Here is a 14959-nt window from a genome sequence, read left to right on the forward strand (position 1 = left end):
GCTTGGGAAGGATAACGCAACGGCAGGATTCCCTAAGACTATCTGCATTCCAGCAGAGCGTACCTGGCTCGGGAACAGATCCCAGTAATAAAAAGCCTGGAAGATTTGGGAGCACTTAAATTAAAACACAAATGTAACTACTATTATTCTAGGTTATAGCCTAAGCCCACACAAATGCAAAAACTATGCTGTTGTTTCTACCCAAGAGCCCAGCTTTAGTTTTCTAGCTTCACACAATTAACATTTGGTTAGGCTTGTACAGCATTTTAGGTTGATAATTCCCCCCTTCCTCCTTTCAGGATACATCAAAGTGGAACCTTTACTGAACTCCAAATCCAGCCTACCATATTTTTGACAAAGGGCCCTTTCAACATTCCAACACACTGACAATTGTTATGCACTGAAGCCAGGTCTGCACTACAAAGGCAAGATTTTCTGGAAATTACATAAGCATGAAAAAGGAGCAGCTCCGTGAGGATGGAGCAAGTAAAAGCTAGTTTCCTATAGAGCTCTGTCTTGTGGTTGATTGACTCTCGTATCCAAGAAAGTACAAGCTCTTATTGAAGATTTTTCCATAATTAGCTATTGATAAGAATTCAGCTGCCTGGGGACTCTCTAATGTCTTTTTCCTCTACTGCCTGCGTATTTTCATGAAACGTATAAGAATATAACAATCTCTGAGTCAGCTATGCTGCTGTCAAATTCAAAACACACATGCACAGGCAGCACGGTAGCATAAAGCTCATTTCCTCAGAACACCTGGCTAAAATCCCCTTTTTTCCTCAAAGAAAAAACAATGACATTCAGGAAGGACTGACCTCGCTAGATACTTGCTTTATTTACTTCATTAAAAATGACAAATGTATTCTTGAGTTAGCACATGTATAGTACCACTAGCTGTATTTATGACATAAATAAGCATAAATTCTTTACTTTGAAAAAAAACATCATACACCTATTATTAGCAATGGATCTGCACAGCATGCTAAGGTACTTGAATATATCTATTTGCCTGTTGACATCTTTCTAAAACAGGAGGAATATTGTAATGTTAAAAATAGAAAGCATGAATATTGTTGACGTATAAACAAAAAAGAAAGTAATATCCACAGAGAGCAGAAACAGTATGTAAATTAAGACTTAATGTAGCGACAGAAAAAAATCTCGTATTTTAGGAGAAAAAAGCTTGAAAAATTAACTTGACTTTATGCACATTCATTGAGATGTGGTTAGCACAGCAGAAATTTCAGGTGAATTTAATCTACAATATATTGAAATTGCAATCACCTAATAATGCATACATATATGTAACTTAATTTGAATTATTTATTAGTCATATAAATAATTCTTAATGCTTAGTACGCGCCTGTACTAATTTCTACCCAGGCCTTTGCGGGGGGGGAAACCAGCAAATTTTTGTGCGCTTCTTTGCAACTACATCACATTTCTTCCTTGAAAGTTTCTGGAGTTTTCCAAATCCTCACATCTCTAGGCTCAAGTGTTGTTGAAGACTGCAGGAATTCAAGCCGCTTACGGTCAGCGCCTTCATATCTACTTAACACCTCTCAGAGCAACCCTTTGCAATGACGCTCGCTTCTACTATAACAAAAAAGATACAAATTCTTGCATACCACCAATAGTGTTAAATCCTTCCCAAGTACTATCCATAGAATATCAAAAGCATTAAATTATTGTCTTAATTCTTTTTTCTAGGTCTATTCTACATGAAAGACCTCCCTCCTCATTCCTTTTCTCCAGCAGCACCTTCCTCTAAAGTAACAGCACCTTTTAACAGAGTACATGACTCTGTTAGCTTTAATGTCTTAGTTTTGTGACAATTAAGGAAGAGATATTCAGCAGAATAAATTAAAATTCAACATAGTGGACTGTTTGAAGTGTCCTTTAATCTTCTGGATGATTTTAAAAGTTCAGCTGGTTATTGCATTTAGAGATCAGACCAAGGCAACTCTCTCCTCTCCCTCCTCCTTTTCCACTTGTAAAATAACTGCGACAGCCCAGAGAAATATTGTCTATCTTGGTTTCAGCCACTGCCCTGAAGGTGTTAAGCTATAGATGAGTTCAATACAGCTTGTTTCATTGCTAATTTCAGAGGGCATGTAGAGCTTCTTGTTCCCCTGGCTTAACAGACAAATTGACTTTCTAATTTTAGAACAGGAGTTCTGCACACTTATAGACCAAAAATGCTACTTTTCTGATGGATTTAAGTACAGATTTTTGCTTCTTAAAACCATAGCACCTGAGTGACTTAGAACTTGCCATGAAAAATGGTATTTAGAAATGTTGCCCCACAGCCAGATATTTAAACAACAACCTTGAGATTGCTCGTTCCTTGGGAGGTGACTGTTTAAAATAGCTCCAGTTAACTCTCCCTACAGCACACCACACTGTAGCTGGTAATTGCCCTGATTTTAGAGGAAGGCAGCAGGCAGGTCTCAACAGCCTCTCTTCTTTCACTGGAAGATTGGTGCCTCACAGCTTGGCCATTAGGTTCACGCGTGTGCTGGTACTGACCCTGACACCCACCCACAACAGCATTAACTCCCCCCTGTGCTGCCAGGAGAGCAGCGTTCCCTTCATCCCCACTAACCTACTGCCCGATCCCACCCTTCGGCAGTGGTCTGGCAATGCTTTGGTAGCGCCCACTACACACCTGCCCTGACATTGTCCCACCCGTGACACAGCTCTGCAGAAAAGGTAAGTACAGAAAGAAGAGAACCAAAGAAAGGTTCAAACACACACAATTTTGCCTTGCTCACAGGAGAGTGAAGGGCCCCATCTGCGCCTTAGTTCCCAGGAATCCCTCTCTTTGGCACCTCAGCTAAAAGGACGACTCCTAAATAGTGAGAAAGGCAGATCGCCCATAGCTCCAATGCCACAGAACTAGGCAACCTCACCAAGCAACACCCTGTTAACATCCATCAGTAAAGCATTTTAACTGCTACTACCATAAATTTTAGCAGGATTTACAGAGTAACTGGCAGTATAGGAAAAAAATGCATTATTGAAATCACATTAAAAGAATGTTAGGGTTGCAAATCAAGCAATTTAATTCATCTCTTCTTGTGTTTGCATTGTAAGAATCATCATAATAAACATACTGCTTTTTCTTTTAGACTCCATCCAAATATTTGCTTTCTTTACTATGCGCCTTGCACAATTCTTCCTTCCCCACTTGCAAAAGTTCCATTTACTGTATTTGTTTTCCTATGGAAAAATAAATATTTAGTCGCTCAAGTGAAAGGGGGACTAGAGCGTCACCTTCCACCCCAACTGGCCAGCAGATCTATACACACAGGATTGTGCTGCCAGTAAATAATTCCCCTTCCTAAGACTTATTTTCACCTTTCCGATAATTGTGCATTCTTTTATAACATAATACTTCTATAATTTTTCTATGTTTCTGACAGAAGCATCTGGATTATCATTAGCAGTTCATTAGGACTTTCTCAGTGTGTTTACAAGTTGCGATTAAAGCTGTAGAGTGAAAATCTTTACTTGTGGTTTATGCAAGAAGCAGAAGCAGCATTTCTTTTCATAAACAAGATTAATCCCTTAAACACCTGAACAGGAGCTATTTTCCTAGAGAGCTACATAAGCATAATGAGAGTGCCAAAACTGGCAACCTGAAGTAAAGAGCAAAAAATACTGCTTTTACAAAACAATTGCTGATTCCCACCATCTCAAAGGCTTGGTGGGAAGGCTGTATTTCTGAAACCGTGCATTTATCCCCATGCACTGGAGACAGCTAAATCCTTGATCGTTTGCTGCTTAGAGCCACTGCAAACAAGATTTATTTTCATGTCATTTATGAGAACAAAGTCTTGATTTTTGAATAAATAGTAATTTTTCATCAAGACATTGTAATTCTCTTTGAGACTCTTAAGGACTAAGTCAGGGGTTTATCTCAATAAAATATATAAAACAAATGTAGGATACACCCACAACCCCTCCCTTCCACTGAGTTTGTGGTATTGAATGTGCATAAAATCAAACCTGATTCAATCTATTAGAATTGAAAAAGAACTGCAATGCACTGAATGTGTATGTGTACCTCTAGCATAAAACAGAGATATCAGTGAGAGTACGGGAATATATTATTTGTGGGTTTGATAGCAACAAAAGCAATTAAGACCATTCGAAATTATTTGTGGCCAGTCCTGCATTCAGCAGCTGACAAGCTTGCCCAAAATGAAGCTACTCAGATACAAATTTTCATGTCAGGGGTGTGTCTAGATTTGAACTTTTGGGGAAAACCAAGTTAAAATTGTAGCCATTTAGCCCTGTGCAGTAGAGTTTAGCAGAACAGCATTGTCTGTTCGTATTCAAAGACGTTTAGACTTGGAAATAAACATTTTTAAAATAGAAGAACATTATGCTGTTTCTTATGCTTTCAAGAGAGGACTAAAAATGGGCAAGGGAGGTATCATTTGGATACTTGGATAAAAATTGGATTTTGCATCCAAAATGCAAAACTGCACTTTGTTTTCCCTATAAAAATCCACCCACATATTTCCAAATTATAAGTCTCAGGCAGGGGGGAGACGTTATTTTGAAAAACACATCATATAGAGACTTATCAGTTTGTCTGACAGATTCTTCACTGCCCATAATCCTATGGAAAAAGTACCATGTGTTCATGTAAGTAAAACTGGTTTCAATGAATATGCATGAAAGATTAATTCTAAGATGTCCTAATTTCTGAAACTTTTGCAAGCTTCTCTTTTATCGATGTTGACAAATGCATAATGTATGTACAACATATGTAACACATTGTAGATACATTATATTTATTAATTCTGTGATAATCTTAATATTTTACTGTAGTCTTCTTTTGTTCTCTTCTAAGCCTTGTGCTTTCCTTGTCTTAAATACTTCACACGAAGAACTGCATGTGTAAGAAATTAATTGCTTCAACAATTAACAGGAAAATGCATCTCAGAGGAAACACTTCATAATCGATCTGTTTCCAGGTACAATATTTGCCACTTAGGAATAGATTAATTGGATTGAAAATTATTCAAGCTAATTATTTTCTCTGTAGTATAAGATTAAACGTAAGATTCAAATAAACTGAAAATGAAGAAGTTCCACACAACACTTCACGTTGTTCTGCACTCACAGTGATATGCCATGCATGATACCATACAGTCCTGCTTCCTAAGATGCTGCTCCCTCAGTGACCAGGGCTTGCTGAATGGGCATGTGGCACTGTGTCACAGTTAAGGCAGCCCATTTATCTCCACAAGGCACTGCTCTGTGCCACACAGACATATAGTTCTTGGTATGACAGCCTTCATCTTTAATACAGGATAAGAGCACATCTGCACTTGCCAATGCTACTATAAACAAACCTATGGAGACTCTGGTGCATTAAGACATAGCTGAAATGAGAATTATATAAATATCAGAAACAGATGCTTTGGGATTGATTTTACAGTTGATTTAGAAAGGCAGTGTAAGAAATAGAAGATGAAAGTAATAGTCTCAGTTCCAGCAGTATAAATTGAATAGCTTTCCTGTTCCACAGTCCCCATGCTGAAGTTCACAAAACTAGGATTATGGAACAATTCCAGTGAATAAAGACTTTAAAAAAAGATAATATCTTGTCAACATCAAAGGTATGCTAGAACTATTTCAGCTACAGCTGAGGAAAAGCTAGGCATGCATTGTTTCAATATGCCAGAGAAAAAATTATGTCAAGAAAGGATGGAGATAGTAGTCATTCATCCAGCTAATTGCACATTTGAATATCAGCTTCAGGTAATCCCTGAAACTAAGAATAATATTAACACATCTATGTAAGCACAGGCAATCCCTCAACTACCACCCTGACAATGAATTTCAACCAGAGAGACATCACAACCAACTGATCCTTTCCTCTTCTTTGTATCGTCAACATGAGTGCAGAATAAGTGGTAGACGGGCTCTAACAGATGGTTACATTCGTTAGTGGATCGTGACTTTGCATCATGACCAGCCCAGGCTGGTCTTGTATCGACGGCAAAACAGCAGAGCTGTCAGTTACTCAAAGTTTGAAGCGTACCTAATATAAAACTATATTTATACTTCTTGCATGGAAAAGCTCTCAGGGTTCCTGAGTAACAAAACGAAACGTAGTCTGTAATGATTCCTGTACTTTTCCAAAGAATCGTGCAACAAGCCGGTCTTCCTGGCTCCCTTACTTGCCATAGAAGATATAGCCTGGTTCCCCTCTCCCACACACTCTAAAATGTACTTTTGCCTAACTTCTTATGTAACATCTCTATGCATTCCGATGCTCGATCTTGTGTCAAAATACCACACATCATACATGATTCATAAACTGACACAATGGGGATGGATTTAAAATTGAAAGATTCAGACTTTAACAGAGGTGTGAACTGAAAGTGTATTGAACATTAAACTAGCTTTATAGAACACTAAAAATTTATACTCCAGATTACACCTGGAAACGTAGGCTGGAAAACATGTGCAGAAGATGGAGTATGTTGGTAGAGGTGGAAGTACTGCTTGCTATTGCAGATTACCACGCAGGGGGAGGAATGAATCACATTACACACTCCTTTCATGTAACCCAAATTATCCTGTGACCACACGGACAGCTTTGCCTATGGAATTTTACACCTCAGTTTTCTGTCCTGTTGCTAATTTTCACGTACCTGTGTGTGCACATATGGTGGAATCAGTGATGTCCACAAAGACAAGGCATTCTATTATCCTAACAAAGCCCAATTTTTTGTATTGGCATGGAGTTCAATAGAACCTCTTCAAAAAGAGGTCTAAGACACACTACCAGTTACAGAGAACTCTATAAATTCCTGGGATGGAGTAGAAAAAAGAAAGCAGCATTCGGTGCAAGCTGACTCTCCAGGGACTGGCTGACACATGAGGAGAAGATCTCCATTTAACTCCTGCTCTGTCACACATCCCGCATGACCCAGGGCAAGTTATTAAGGCTTGCACAGTTACAGTGGGTAATAAAATGACGCAGCAGTGACTTTTGCATTGTCTTAGTGATTGGCTCAGTGCAGCTCCCTGCTCAGTGTGTTGACTCACATGGAGCTCATCCTAAGCATAGCTATGGAACCCCATTTCACTGCACACACATAAACCCTAACAGATGATGTTGTGTATTAGTGTCAGAACTATCCTTAAAGTTTTGCCCATGTCCTGTCTGCCCCTCTATCAAGCTGGGGCAGCAGCCCTGTCTTACCCATTAGAGGCGGTTAAAAGGCCAAGAGGTGACCAAGGTGAAATAATCGGAGGATGAGTTGTATCTGCATCATCAGTTCATATAAACCACCCATAGATCCTTAATACTGCATCCTAGCTTGTTCATGTCATCAATAAATCTATACATTCAGAGTTGAAGCCATAAAATAACCCAAGTGCCCAGTGAATTTCAGCCTTGCACTTGCAGTAGGATTTTACTTAGCATTAGCTTTACAATTTATATGGATGCTAGACTGCGTTACATAATTCTGTTCACTTAATACTTGTATAATTTCTATGTTTCTGACAGCAGCACATTGCTGCATGTTGACTTTTATGCAGCAGCTAGATTTAATGACATCTTTCATCCAAAAAATGGGAATCCCCTTGCCTCAAGAATAACAGGTACATTTTCAGCTTCAGCTCACATTTAAGGTCATCCACTCACTTTCCAACTCTCTCAGTAATTAGTATTACTTCTTACAAGATTTCCTCCAAGGAAAAGAAAATCAACAGCGCCTTTAGAGATACGTTCACAAGACACACTTTTGCATTTAATGTTGGATTTTTAATAGACAGATTACTCGCTGTCTATTTTGTAATAGGTAGCAAACTGGTTTTGTCCCACTGGAATTGTTATTTTGAGCCTTGGGGCTACTAAAGTTTTAAGGACTACAGTGCTAAGTACGACAAACACAGAGCAAGCATGATGATGATGAATCCTTAAGGTTCTTAAGGGAAATCATTCCTCCTCAAGTTTAAAATGGTATTTATCACACTGGATAACACCAGGGTAAAAACAAATACACTAAATATGCATGAGGTTATCCAGACTGTTGGAAGTGTCCTGTAGCTACTTCAATACCATACAGAAAGAAGGGCATCTCCTCTACAAGGGAGGTGGCAGAGATACCCAGAAAACACCTGCATATCACCCAGGGAGAAAGAGAGAAGAGAGGACAAAACCCCAGCGTATCTGTGAGTGATCTGCCCTTTCTGTCCCTGACTTTTGTCAGCAAATTATGTAGGCTTACACTGTTTCCCTCCAACTATTTGATTCCCAGTTCTGCATGCCAAGAACTCTCAATGAAAGGGGATTAAATACCTAACATTATTTATTGTTTGCAGATTTTAGAGGCAGATCATTTAATCTGAACAATTACGATATCTTCAGAAGATTCCCTCTAGACAACTCCTGGCATTCTAGCAAAGTCATACTGAACATTGTGCTATAGAACCTCATTTTATAGAAGGTACTATATATCAGAGAAAAGAAGCCTAATTACCAGCATATCATAGACAACTTTGTGTGTTGAGAACTTCTTGAAATGCCAAATAATGTAATTCTGCCTTCTCCCATGTAAGCATTATAATATAGTCTCTAGTTACGTGAGCACAGGAATAATCAGAATTTTTCCCAGAACTTCTCAGGGTCATGATGAACCTCCATCTTTTGCTCTATCACAATAACTATTGATGAAGATAGCACCGCTTTTCTCAAATTCATAGCTAAGCTCATGAACAAGGGAATACTGAGTACCTGTTATACGTTCAATTTTGGTAACATTGGGTAACTTCATATAAGCAGTACTTTTTGGATCCTTGCTTTCCATGATTACTTTTGTATGTAAAATAAAAATCAATAAAATTTAATCCAAAAATACAAAGGGGATAAAACCCCCTCTGCTTTCAGATGAGCTAGGACAACAAATTTAATTCATCTGTCCTTACAAACATGCTTCCTGTGGTCAAAATCCCTTCTGTTCAGAGCTCTACCCTGGAGCCACAGCTAACATGAGTTTGGAGAGGTTATCCTGATGCTAGAATACATGAAACATGAAACTGGTCCAACTCAAATTAAGAAACACTTTCTCAGGTCATCTTCTGCTGTGACATTACAGAGCATACAAAATTTCTTCCCAGGATTTCTGGATATGCAGTCATAGACAGAAGAGTTGGATGAGGCAACTATATTGAAGATGGTAGACAGTCAGTGAATGGCCACTGGCCTGTGACCAGTTAGGCCATTAGGAGGCCAGTCTGCAGTCACTACTGTCTGTAATTATTTATTGGATTTATTTTCCACCTGGGATAGACTGTCACAAAAGCAGAGCCAAATGCAGTAGTGTGCTAGAAAATGACCACAGTTTCTAAGACAAATTGGACCTAGTCCAAAACCCTCTCAAATGAACATGATGTCTTTGATCAGTGTCATAATTTGGATCATTATTTCTACACATGCAATGTGAGCTGACAGTTGATAACCCCAGCTCTCCCTGGGGTGCGTCGTGAGCTGGCATAACTGTGACAGTGATCCCAACTCTCTGCTTCAAACGTTCAAGTCCTAGAAAATGTGCGGACTCTGGGTTGCCACTGAAAAAATGTGTCCCTCTGTCCCTGATCCCTTTTGACCCAACCGCAACGTCTAGAAGCTAAGGGTGCAATATGTGTCGGATCAAAGTGCTATGTAACTAAAGCTTCAAGTACTCATTTCACAGTTACTTTTAGCTGGAGCAGGAGTGGTAAAGATCAGGAGAAAACAGGCAACATATCAATGTAGTCCAAAAACATGAAGCACTATTTTAAAGGATATTCTTCACCCTGCATTGCTAAAACCATATAAAGCAATAATCAGCTGCACTGCGGTAAATCCTGCCTCCGCTCTAATTTTTTTGGCATATTTTTATTCTTTGCACTTGGCCACAAAGTAGAACGGAAGCCCTTATACTATCTCTGTGTTTATCATGTACCCTTCTAAAGAGATGGTGTCCGACTTTCTCCAGTTCAGTACAAAAAATCCTACAGGTGATGGGGAGATACCATAGTGGTATAAAATGGCATGACACTACTGATAATCTCCGTTACTTTCCTGACTATTCAGTCCTGCTGTGAACTGTTAAGTCACGTCAAGTTACATTTTTGAGTACTTCACCTTTACCACTTTCCTTAAGATGATATGCATGTATCTGAATATCACCAGCTGCAAGTCATTAGGAGACGGTAAATGCTACGTAACTGTACATTAATATTTCAAAAGGATAATCCCTGAATGAGGGAATTTTATTTTTTTTTTTAACTGCTTCAAAAGACAGCATCAGCAATTCAATGCTAATTGTCACTTTTCCCGTTTCCAATAATATTATGCTCACAAACAAAAGAACACAGGAATAGCCTTACTCTCTAAGGAGAACCCCTAAATTCAGCTGAGATTAAAGGGAATCTTCTTCCTAATGACAGCTGAATTGCCCTGTGGTATCTCCTTCATGTAAATGTCAGAGATAAAGTAATGGAGGCCACCTCTAAGATGCCAGAAGATTATCTACATGCCTTTGAAGTGCTTTCCCACAAACTTTTTCTTTTTAAATGAATGAGTCTCTTTCAAACAAACAGGTGAAAAAGTTGGCTAATAATGCCTTTATCTAATAGTTGTTGTTTAATATTTCATCTCTTCTCTTTTGATTTGCTTCAAGATGATACCCATAAACCTTTTTGTACTATATTAGCATCGAGTAGGATGGTTTCGAGAGAGATTCTGCCTTTCTTGATAAATAGAATAGTTTTCTTTTTAAAAAATGAAAAAAGTGGGTCAAGCATGCAAAAGAATGATGCACTGAGACTTGATTCATACAAATTTATTTTGCCTCAACATCTCAAAGGGTTCTCTCTCAGAGGCCACATCTAAGTTTTAAAATAAGAAGCGAGAAATAGAAGTTTGTGACTAATTGCTTTCAAACAGTGGAATGTAAACATGACTTCTGAGACGTTTAGTACTTTCATATCATCACAGCATATAAACTCTTAGAAGCCTAGAGGTTACAAATAACCCAGGAAGGTAAAAGAAAAACCCAAATGGTACACAGTATGAAACTCTGAAGGTACCCAGGAAAAAGGCATTTACAGCTGATCATTACCCATATGCCTAGGAAGTAAAAATGGAGTTAACTTTGGTATTTCAGAATCAAATTAACATATTACATCTGCCCAATAGTACATATCTTAATGCATTATATCATCATCAACGATGCTGAGTGAATAGCCATTTTTTTAAGGGCGGAATCATTATTCTCAGAAAGTAACTTTGGAACCACATAAAAAGATATCCCCTCCTCTTCTCCCTCTTCCCCACCAATAATAAAAATAGTATCAAAAAAAGAACAGGAGAAAACTTTTTTTCTCAGAATTCACATATCGCTTTATCTTTTAAAGAAAAAAAAATTCAAATAATCTCTTGGGTGGCCATAAAAATGCCCAAATATACAGCCTAACCCAGCCCTTCACCCACTCTGCCTGTCCAGCTTTTTTAATATCATACTTAAATATATTCCATATGAAAGTATGTATGATTTCTACAGTCTTTTACTAGCTTTTGTTTCATCATGATAAACTGATGCTCATGTGAATCACACATGATGTGATGGGACCAAATACACTCGACATTATTTTTGCTTCATCATGCATCTTTTCTGCAATTACATTGAGTGGAAAGTTTTCTTTCCAAGTAATAACATACCTCTAGTTGATAAAGTCATGTGAGCACATTAATGGTGATCTAAAATATAAAACTATTTTTGTGAAGCATTTCGATGAACATCAGCAAGAGACACAATGTAATTATTGTGGCTATTAGGCTGTTATTTATGTCAAATCTGTTGCTTTTGTTGCTTCAGAAGCGTTTTAGGATTATAGCACTCTTGAGAGTCTATCACATGTACTGGCAGATGCAACAAGTAAAAGAATACGGCAATAGCTCACTGCTCTTACAGCATGAAAACTAAGCATTAAATAACTAGATTTGAAAATGAGAAATATAGGGCACTAAGGACAATAGTATAAGTGTAATAAAAAGGAAGTATTGTGTAGGAAAATCAAAGGCAATGCTGCCATAGATTTTCCTGTCCCCTGTTATTATCTAATATCAATTTAATTTCTTGTATTATAAAGGTGTTAAGAAAATCAGGCATTGAAATACGGTCTAATAAAAAAAATGAGACACATGGGAACAAATAAGGGATACAGCCCATAAAATACTCTCATTGTCTCTTACTGTGTCAATATTATCACAGACTGATTCAGTCACTTGTAGCTCACAATGAAAATAAGTTTCTCTACTAATAGCAGGACCAGCATCTGGTTTCAAACACATAAGCAAATAACTCCTTCAATGCTATAGAACTGGAACCTAAAAGTGCGAGTGGGAAAGTATCAAAAGAAATACCATCTTTGCAACATTTCCAACAATAAGCATAGGAAAAGGAAATTGCTGAGCCAAGCTTATCCATTATATAGTTCAAATACATTTGGAGGTACGGCAGTAAAGGGTCATAACTAGACATTAAGGTTCTACTCAGAGATGGCCAAGCTTTGTCTATAATTACTTTGCACTTGCTTGGATCAATGGCCTCAATTCCTGCCATAAACACAGAGAACAATAATGTATTGTCCAATGGAATAACAAACATTTGTACCCAAAAATCTAAACATGAATAAAATATTTTAAGAGGATCACGACACCCATAAGTATTATATCAGAACATCTTGCTTAACGTCTCCACAGCAGCTGGATACAGGAAGTGCTATCAATCACATTTTGCAGACGAGGAAAATACAATAAATCTGCATCTTTAGGCACCTCAGTAATTTTCCAAACCTATCCCACCTGGCATGCTTCCAGTCCAACAGGAAACACAGCAAAAGAGCAGACAGGAATCCTGATCTTCCACTTCTGGCTATCCTTCTTCTCAATAATCACTAGCACAGCAGAGGCGCTCAATTTCAGGTACGATGAGAAACAGCACTAACCCAAGAAAACATTCTGAAAATGCAGTACTCCTTTAATCTCATCTTTCTATTCTATTCCAACTTTCTATTACAACTTCCAAAGGAAATAAGTAAAGGATGGCACATACCAGGATGTATCTCACTGATTCAATCAGTGTTTAAGTGTTTCCCATGTCACATTTCTGAGCCACTGGTTAATGCTCATCACACCATTTTCTATTTGCTTTTTTGGTCATCTACATGACAATAGGGAGGAAGATAGATGCTTCTCAGGGAAGAACAGAAGTGCCGTACAGATGCTACAAGTAGTAAACCCATCTAATAATCTCACGGGTCAGGATTTAGTGTGTTACAAAATTATTATTGCCTGAGAATGAAATCAGAAGAATTGGGGAGAACTTTATAATTGCTTCACCATTAAGCTGGAACACTGTCACAAGCCCATAATAAGCAAGGCACAGAGAACTTCAAATCATATTTGACAGATGGGCTTAATTAGTTATTCTCATACAGACTCATAATATTTGCTGTTAATATTCATTCCAAAACACCCTGCTGGCTGTGATAATATTTATATGTTAATCCTGTTACGATAAGCTTTTGGTGCCAAAACCTCTCCAAATAAAATGACTGATATATTTCAAACTTCAATAAAGAAATGCTTAGGCATCCTGGTTAAGTTTGTCACTTGCACAAGTGCCTCCTTAATCCGTGAAATGACACCTGTCACAGTAAGTTAGCTTTGTTAACACTATTTTCTGATCCATGTAAAACTATCAGAAACACAAAAGCATTGAATCTTTAATTAACATTGCCACCTTTGCATTCGTGTGATCAGATCTCTGATTTTTAAGAGTAATTAAACAATATGGAAATAGAGTTTCTCAAATTTATAAATCAACTATGGAGGCAAACAATGTGATAAGAGACATCAATATTTAGCTGTTATCCATTGTGCACATTTAGTGACACCAAACATGTCTAGATAAGGAAAAAAACGTTTCCCCAAAAATGTCGAACACACTCTCTTTCCCTATATAATGCTTGACCTTACTTCTTAAAATGAAGAGCAAAACAGATATGACTAAATTTAATGAGGAAACCAACATAATGAATAATACATTTCAAATATTTTACATTTGTTTACAAACAATGAGGAAGAAGTTCTTAATCTCAACTGGGAACTTGGATGAAATAAGTCAAACCAGAAGTTATATGAGAGTTACACACATCACTTGTCTTCATTTGATTTTCTTTCCAGTAAAATCTAATATGTATATGAGCTCACATTTCTTTTAATAAACATGAAGCAATGCTTATTATACTCAGCATGTGAAAATGCGCAGAATCCACAAGCACTGCATCAAAGGTGACATAATAATTTATTTTTTTGTGTCCAAGGGGTCATTTTGAAGGCTTGCCACTGAATGATGAATAGTGAAGGGAAATAAGTTGTCAAGCTTCAATTCACCCATGAGGTTGCATTATACTTTCCTGATGAGGAGGAGAAATCAGGCAAATGCACTGTATGGAGCCAACAAGATAAAGTGTGATGGAAAACTCATCGTTGAAATAATCTTTGATTTTGATCCAATGCCAATTTCAGTCAATGAAAATATTCACACTGTCTTCAAATAGCTTTGAACTGTGATTTTAAAGAATCTGTCTGACAGATTGTGCTAGACAGTAGGAAGCTCTGACCTTGGCATATGTAACACGTTGCTGCTTTGACCAACAAAATTCAGTCAGGTATGAGACAATATATGGTTTAGATGAGAAAATTGAGGATATCACAGCAGAGAAATTGTCCAGAATTCAAGTTATAATAAGGAGAAAGTGATTTATGTCACAATTATGAAGGGAAATTCTTCCCTTCCTCTTTTTTTTCATATACCCAGATTGCAAAGATATTAAACTTTCTAGTTATTAGGCTCCGAGGGTATTTACT

General features: G+C 37.6%; 1 protein-coding gene across 1 annotated transcript in view; it reads right to left on the bottom strand.

Annotated features, from left to right (window-relative positions):
* Window positions 1-14959, bottom strand: part of TMEM132D (transmembrane protein 132D) — a 261683-nt gene that overhangs the window by 137728 nt on the left and 108996 nt on the right. The gene's annotated exons all lie outside the window — the stretch shown is intronic.

This window comes from Rissa tridactyla, chromosome 13, assembly GCF_028500815.1.
Source record: "Rissa tridactyla isolate bRisTri1 chromosome 13, bRisTri1.patW.cur.20221130, whole genome shotgun sequence".
NCBI lineage: Eukaryota > Metazoa > Chordata > Aves > Charadriiformes > Laridae > Rissa > Rissa tridactyla.